The sequence below is a fragment of the Ptychodera flava genome, chromosome 2 (assembly GCF_041260155.1).
Source record: "Ptychodera flava strain L36383 chromosome 2, AS_Pfla_20210202, whole genome shotgun sequence".
Classification (NCBI taxonomy): domain Eukaryota; kingdom Metazoa; phylum Hemichordata; class Enteropneusta; family Ptychoderidae; genus Ptychodera; species Ptychodera flava.
The window spans coordinates 28,221,996-28,230,427 of NC_091929.1; positions in this window are offsets into that span (position 1 = coordinate 28,221,996).

Sequence of the window (8,432 nt, forward strand, 5' to 3'; positions counted from 1 at the left end):
AATTCTAAGACTGATATTGTGAATTTGCAATGATGTATGCACACATGCGTAGATGCACATACATACATACATACATACATACATACATACATACATACATACATACATACATACATACATACATACATACATACATACTACATACATACATACATACATACATACATACATACATACATACATACAATACATACACTCTTATTGATTAATAACACTTATTGCAAACTATTTCGTTTCACAAAGTATCTAATAATCATCTGTTGCCATGCTATGATGTTTTTATTTAGATACAGTTTGATAATTCTTGCTTGAAGTACAGGACCTGTTTACAACAGACTTATATAACAAATATCTGCACGCATGTTCTTTCGCTTCAATATACGTACGCCATCCGTGTACGCCATTGGTTCATAGGCATGTGGCTCAAATCTTTACACTCCGAATTCTTGCGATTTGTTTTTGTATATATGGCTTGTGGCATAATAAGTTAAAGTTATGCTTGTCTCACAGAGGTATTTCAGAAACATTCCCCTTGTGCTTATTTCGGTAACACATCTATTTAGATGGTATACAAAGAAGAAGTACCTTAAAGGTATACTGTCACCGGTTCCAATTTTGCCATAGTTTCCATGGAAAGAGAAAATCTAACCAATCACAGATTTAAGCGGGTGGCCGCTTTTTAAAAACAGCGCCATCACATGGGCATTTTGAATACCAAGGAACGCCCCTTTGACCATATATGGGCATATTTAGATTACAGGTGGCTGTATACCTTTAAGGAGCAAAGAGCACTTTCGTCTTGAAAGAGAAATATACATTGTGAAACATTTACCATAATTTCGAGCTGGACAACTTTAGTGACCTTGAACTCCTAACGGACGTTAACATTTCTTGTGGTTTTGCCCTAGCGTGATATGGAGGCTACAATCTGTATACACATAAAACAAACAACAGACGCCAGGTTTAGGTCGTAACGGGATCGCGTGGTTCTGCAAGATGAATTTTACCAGATAACTCTAGCTATCATTTGGAAAGAAGAATGTTGCAATTAAAGGCATACAGTCACCTGTAATCTAAATATGCCCAAATATGTTCAAAGGGGCGTTCCCTGGTATTAAAAATGTGCATGCGAGGGCGCTGTTTTTTAAAAAGCGGCCACCCGCGTAAAATCTGTGATTGTTAGACTTTCTCTTTCCATGGTAACTGTGGGAAAATTGGAACAGGTGACAGTATACCTTTAAAACAAATAAGAAAATTGGTTCACAATAGTATTTAATACGTTTGTAAAAGTATGTCTCGTTCATTGAAATCATATCTAGCAAAACGCTACCTGAGCTTTAAAGCTTTAAAGTGCTTTGAGTGTAGATTGAGTACTTCTAATTAAAACAAAACCCTAGAAAATCACTTGGCTTCTGGATGACGTTACTGTCATTCAACCTGAATATTGCTGATTAGTCGCAGTCTTGTTCAGACGCAAATGCAGAGTGCACCATCCATGAGGATAATATAGTCTGTGTCAAGTGACGTTGTGATCCGATATTCTTCACTATGAGTGGGAGATGACGATTGAAATTCTCAATTAAGAGGATTTTATTACATTTATATTGTCAATATGGTTCTGCCAGTCTTTTTGTGATTATTGATTTAACTGTCAACCTTCTTCAGTGTTTGCCCTTGAGTCAGTCATTCAATTTCAATAGTACAGTGGTAAACAGGCTGGTCTTGGCCAGGTGGTAGGAAAACAGACTGGTCTTGGCCAGGTGTCGGAAAATAGACTGGTCTTAGCCAGGTGGCAGGGAAACAGGCTGGTCTTGGCCAGGTGCAGGAAAAGTGGTCTTCACAAGGTTGCGGGATAACAGACTGGTCTTGGCCAGGTGGTGGGAAAACAGACTTTTTTTGACCAGGTATAGGAAGCAGACTAAGTGTTGTAGCACATTTCATATCACTAAGATATGCAAACGTACTTTCTCCTCCATTATGGTCAATTTAATATATCTTTCGAAATATCTTGCAATAACTTTCACTTTTTGTAATACTTTCTTGCATTTTTCTGGCAAATCACTTAAAAAGGCCTTTTTGCAACTTACAAACACAGCTTGAATGTGTGCAATAACTAGTATCACTGCTCAAAAAAATAGTCCCTTTTGTAATTCATTTGTCAACATTAACATTAGGTTTAATATGTTGTTTTAGGACCAATACTTTGTATAGCGATATTTCAGTGAGAATACCTTAGAAAGGTAAACGTTTGCTAGAACATATATATTTAAAATATCATAAAAATATCATTGTTAGTGTTTTTAGGTTTAAAACTCTCCAATGAGTTTTTTTTCGGCACAAAAACGCGTAAGACACTATTCTTGCCGCTCTCACAGGTGAGGGCATGCTAAGGAAGTACAAAAAACGCTTACAGTGATAATTTAGTGAAGGGAAACTATGGGAAATGAATCGAAATGAAATGAGGCAAGTACATGGATAAAATCGATTAGTGTACTGAAAATGTCACATTTTATATTATGCGTCGATTTGATGTTGATTTTCGCGTCATTTTTCAGACATCTGGCACAGCCCCATCTTCAGATTGGATCCCAGGGCTACAACTGTAGCAACAGCAATCGATCCACCCAAAGGGCATGGATGGCACAGATTTCAACCGTAATAACTTCAATACCTGCTACTTATGTAGTGCAGTAACCGGATTAATTATTTCCAGTTCGATTTCCTTTGCACAGTTCAAATGTGACATATCAAATCGCGATTACCTTGACGTGCATGAAGGTCAAGAGTATTATATAACCATGCATACATACATACATACATACATACATACATACATACATACATACATACATACATACATACATACATACATACATACATACATACATACATACATACAATATGTCTGTGTTAGTGAAATTTATAACTAACCTGTATTAGCAATAAATAATGTTCGATACGTTAAATATATAATGGCAACTGCAAGAACTTTTCTACGAGACTTAAGGGATCTTTACAAATTTATGATATTTTGAATCAAATATGGGAAGATCTGACAGGTTGTTTACACGTCAGCTGTTCCCGGGAAACCCTCATCTGTCAAGGATGAAGAAGTATTCTGTACATAAGCTGTCTAGACAGTTTTAGTCGAGACTGAGGATTTTCGAAGTGAAAAGAAGAGTCGCAGGTCTACTCCGCCACACTTCTCGTTCCGCCCTCTCAAGCCTTTCGGCTTTCTTTTGGTTTTAGATATTCGCCAAGGCCGTAACCTAACCAAATTGCCGAAGGGCAAAACCTAGCTTAGCTAGAATTTTGAGAATTTACATAAATTTACATGTTGACATAGTGGACAATTCGGGGGCAGCAGGCCTCCCCAACAGGCTAAGTCCTTGCTTTCCGGTCTGTAGATGGTGGTTTTTGAAGCACCAGCTGGTAAGACATTTAGATCCAAGTCATCCTGCTAAATGTTGAAAAATTATCCATGTGCTGACACTTCCATTCCTTCCACATTTACACATCTCTCAACACACACACACGCTTGACATTGGCATTGCTGTTAATGCATTGTGTTGACAAGGCCAATGTATGTATATAAAATATTTCAGTGAGAAGAGAAATGGTACATGTTTTCAAGCAGAAAAGCACTCAAACATTATCAAAACTATCATTGTTGGTGTTTTCAGGCATAAATATATAATGAGTCTTTTGTGGTACATGCCATATCACCAAACTACGTCTGGTCGTCTCTACATTGCAAACATTTTAGGACTTTGAAAGATGAATCATTTTGATTTTGAACCCACGTTCCCCGATTTCGATTCGGATGCTCTACCAATTGAGCCTATTGATCAGCTGATCAGCTCAAGTTTAAAGCATGTACGAGTTATTTTTTCAAACCCCAAAATCGCTGTAGTGTAGAGAAGCTCAAACGTAGTTGAAGTGAGATTTTTCTCATTAATTTCTACAATAATTTCCGCTACGCGATACTTTGGAACCTGTATTATTACAATATTAGAATACTTAAATAATGTCGGTTCCTCAAAACTACTTTTTAGTGAGAAAAATTGATGTAAAATCTGAGTTTCTTTAATTATTCATCAATAAAATGATGATAATTTACTAACAATTGAAATTTCCTCCGACATTTTCCCCGATTCGACTCTTCATTACTTTTAATTTCACATTTATATTCCATACGCCCACGATTCTGAAATATTCTGAAATATTTAGTTGCTGATTATTGATATTGAAAAATGAACTATCGTTTACCAGTTTATATTGATATTTTGACATTTCACAGATACTGCATAAAATATTTAACCATTTCCGTACGATATATATTAAAGCACCATTATATTGCGTCTTCTCAGTTTGGTCGAATCCTGTGACATTTTGGTTTCTCTGACTTTTTCCGATTCGTCACAATGGGTGCGTATAAAATGGTTTCGTCACAGCAATTAATATGAATAATAAGGAAGCCAAGTCTTACACTCATGCCTTGCTTGCTTTAAGAATCGGATATCGTACCCCTCCCCTCCCCAATTGCCATGTCGTTTGATTGTGAGTGACGTTTCCCCGTCGTTTATGGAATACATGGGTTGTCGTTGGTAATTATATTTGATGATGCTTGTTGATCTCCATCAAGTGAAGCTGGTGTTTTGTGAGCTGCTTCCTACAATCAAAATTTGGTTCAACCACCGAGGTATTAGCGCGTGTCAACAACAGTCAGCGTAAAAGTGCACCTATTGTTACTGTTTAAAATACCGACAACTTGTCAATGAATTCTGTACCGTGTTAAAAGTTATGAACCCGGTTAAGTAGACCGCGTCGTCCTTCACTCGGAAGTGCGTGGGTTCATAAGTCTCGCTCAGTAAAAATACTCCGTTAACCGACCCAGAATCGATATTGTGTAGAGTATTTTAGGATTTCAGTACTCTACTACAAAAATTTCAATTTAGGCGAAAATTCACTTTATCTAAGAGATGAATATTCATGTCAAAGGTATAGTTCGGATAAGTTACAAAAACACCCATTTTATTATCCCTTTATTTATATGTGGTAATAAACCTTACAACATATATTGGTTTGTCAGCAAACTACTTGGGCTACCCATTCTAGTCTTTTAAACTAGCTGCAATCAAAAGAGATTCTCTGCTGACAAGGAGAAGTCCCTGAATCAGTGAGTGAATGAATGAATGAATGAATGAATGAATGAATGAATGAATGAATGAATGAATGAATGAATGAATGAATGAATGAATGAATGAGTGAAGGGGACGTACGATAGATGGATGGATTAACGAATGAATGAATGAATGAATGAATGAATGAATGAATGAATGAATGAATGAAATGGTGAACGTACGGATTGATAGATGGATGGATGGATGAATGAACGATTGATTGATTGATTGCTCCATTGATTGGTTGATTGATTGATTGGATAGTTGAACACACAGATGTATGGATTAATTGATTGATTGATTGATTGATTGATCGATGGATAAATTCATTCTGTGTTTATAAGACCACAGTTTCTCTTTATTTTTTGAAAGCAAAGAAGACACATTTACTAAAGTGGGTCAATAAGCATTCGTTGTGTGATGCAATAACGTTTCTGTTCAGCCGACGGGTGGGAAAAGACACGGCATACATTCAATTTGCAGATTGTTATATGCTAGCCGGATAAGACACATGCAAATACACTCTGCAACAAACCTAACATCAAAGACATGTTCTTTCCGGTCTAGCCTTCCTGGTCCACTCGCATTTCCGCGCAATGAAAGATATTATTAAATGAACATAAACAACAGCGCAAACAGTAATTTTCTTATCAAGATCTTTATCAAGTAAAGAAAATTAATGTTTTATCTAAAGGAAATAGACATGCGTACATTTTTATTCTCTCTCTCTCTAACGTTAAGATAGCTATTGATAATGATGATTTAAATTCATTAATGCATGGGCGTATCGATGATATCGTATTGAGTAGCTTACCTCATAACTCATCGTAAAATATGAATTTCCCGAGCGAACGTAGCATGCATTTCCTGTCAATCCCATGGCACCAACTATATGAGCCATTGATAAAGTGGTGAGTCGAACATTTACAAACAAATGACACATATTAAACAAATGATTTGTCATAATGGGCGATGAAATGTACCTATAAAGCATAAAATGTAAATGACGATTTCACACAGACTTGCTCATAGGCTACGTGCTCACGGAAAAAAACCTACGAGAATATTGTACCTGTCTTCAAGTGAGTCATTTTACGCAATTTCGTAACAACGCCTCGTTGATTCTATTATCAACGAAAAAATACGTTTCTGACTTTTTTAATGCGACGTGGGCGGAATGATCAATTATGTCTCGTCTTGACAAAGACTGGTCAAATAACGTCTTTTACCCTATGTATTGTTTGAAACAGATTAATACTTTATACAGTTCCATTTTTGATGAATGGGTTTATATAAGTACAATTCTCGGAATGAAAGAATATTTATAGTATATATATATATATATATATATATATATATATATATATATATATATATATATATATATATCTGTGTGTGCATGTGCGTCATAAACAGTTAGTCGAGATACATTAAGTAAGGCGTATTTGTTAAATAAATAGACACTGTATATATAAGAGTTCAGTGGTCAGGTCCTGGATGTCAGAAAATGTTCTCGGCTTAAATGATGAGGAAAACTGAATTCGTAATATTTTCAACCGTTACCGGTAATCAGCCTGAGAACGGGATCAGAGAAATTAGGGTTTGTGATACTTTGATTCCTGTTCACTTTAAGGCTAAGAGCCTGGGAGCCGCTCTCGACTCTAGCCTCACAATGAAGCCCCATGTTGGTCAGATCTGACGTTCATCCATTTTCCATTTACGTCGTATCGCACTGATTCGGAAGTACCTTTCTAAGTCTGCAACGGAGCATTTGCTACAACTCGTATTGATTCAGGACTTCCCAAATGCTTAATTATTATTCAACGTATTTGAATATTGCTGCGAGAATTGCCACTCGTTCTAAACCTACTTCACATATCACACCGGTATGTAAGCAATTACATTTGTAACCTGTTTCTCAACGCATAATTTTTAAGATTTTAATTTTCAGAATCGTAATTTGAGATCTGCCGATCACATACTAAGAAATATGGCAATCGTGCTTTCAGTGTTGCGGCCCCCGTTCTTCGGAACAATCTTCCACTTGAGGTCCGATGCTCCCTTACTCTCTCTTCTTTTAAATCAAACCTTAAAACTCACCTCCTTAAATTAGCTTTCAGTTAATCTTTGTACCCTATGGCGGTGATATAAGTTTACCAGGTGAGTTGGTGTACGAAGTGGGTTTTTTTTTGACATTTTAGTGTGAACTTTTCTCGTTTTACGTGAGTCTTTTACATTTTTAAATAGCAGTGTAATTTTTAATGTAGCGTCTTTGATCACATTTATCACACTGGATATCGCCGCTCTATAAATAAATCATTATTTCTATTATGAAAGCGTGTGTCCAAATACATTCTATTTCGTATGTATCTACATACTTATCTTTTTTATAGACTTCATGACTGACACACTTCGTTGACTTTATCAACACTACCCTCACTTTATAAATATCAATTTGTTGTTGAAGATTGCTTAAGCAAATTGTTAACTTCCTGCAGTTCCACTTTTGAAACAAAGGGACACTTTCTGGACAATAATCTTTGATAAAGCCAATGGAAATTTTGCTGTCACTTTATTGATTTAAATCGAAAGAGACTTTGCTATATATATTCCACTCAATTGTCAAACCAGTACGTTTTATTATTTACAATATATTTTACAGGATAGCGAATGTAACTTTCAAGAACCACACGAACACGCAATATCTCAAGAATTGGCTTTCAATTAATACAAGTGTTCTTAGATGCTTAAGTAAACTATTTATTGACTTTTGGTCAATGTCTTACAAAGTCTCTTAGATTAGGCCTTCAACCATTTAAACCTGTTGTGCTATGTCAATCATTTTGATAGTTTCTCCTGACCTGTATTCTCAAGTTATGTACTTCTATTAGTTTAATTGTGTCGTGATTCTTCTCTTATTGAGGAGGAACAAAACAACAACAACAACAACAACAACAACAACAATGACGACGACGACGACGACGACGACGACGACGATGAGCACCTCTAAAGAGGAACATCTTACGCCTGCAATACATATACGTCAGGATGTCAAATTTGTTCTACGTCAGAATACTGCCGGTTGTGTTTTTGACAACAATGTGATCGTACTATCACTTCAAGAAAATAAAACCTATAATTGAGGCTGACATTTTTCATGAATAGCTGTGTTTTTTTCGGGTTGAATTTAAGGACAGAGTTCAGTCTTCGGTTATGATACCCCTACGTGTGTACAAAAATAACAGGTGG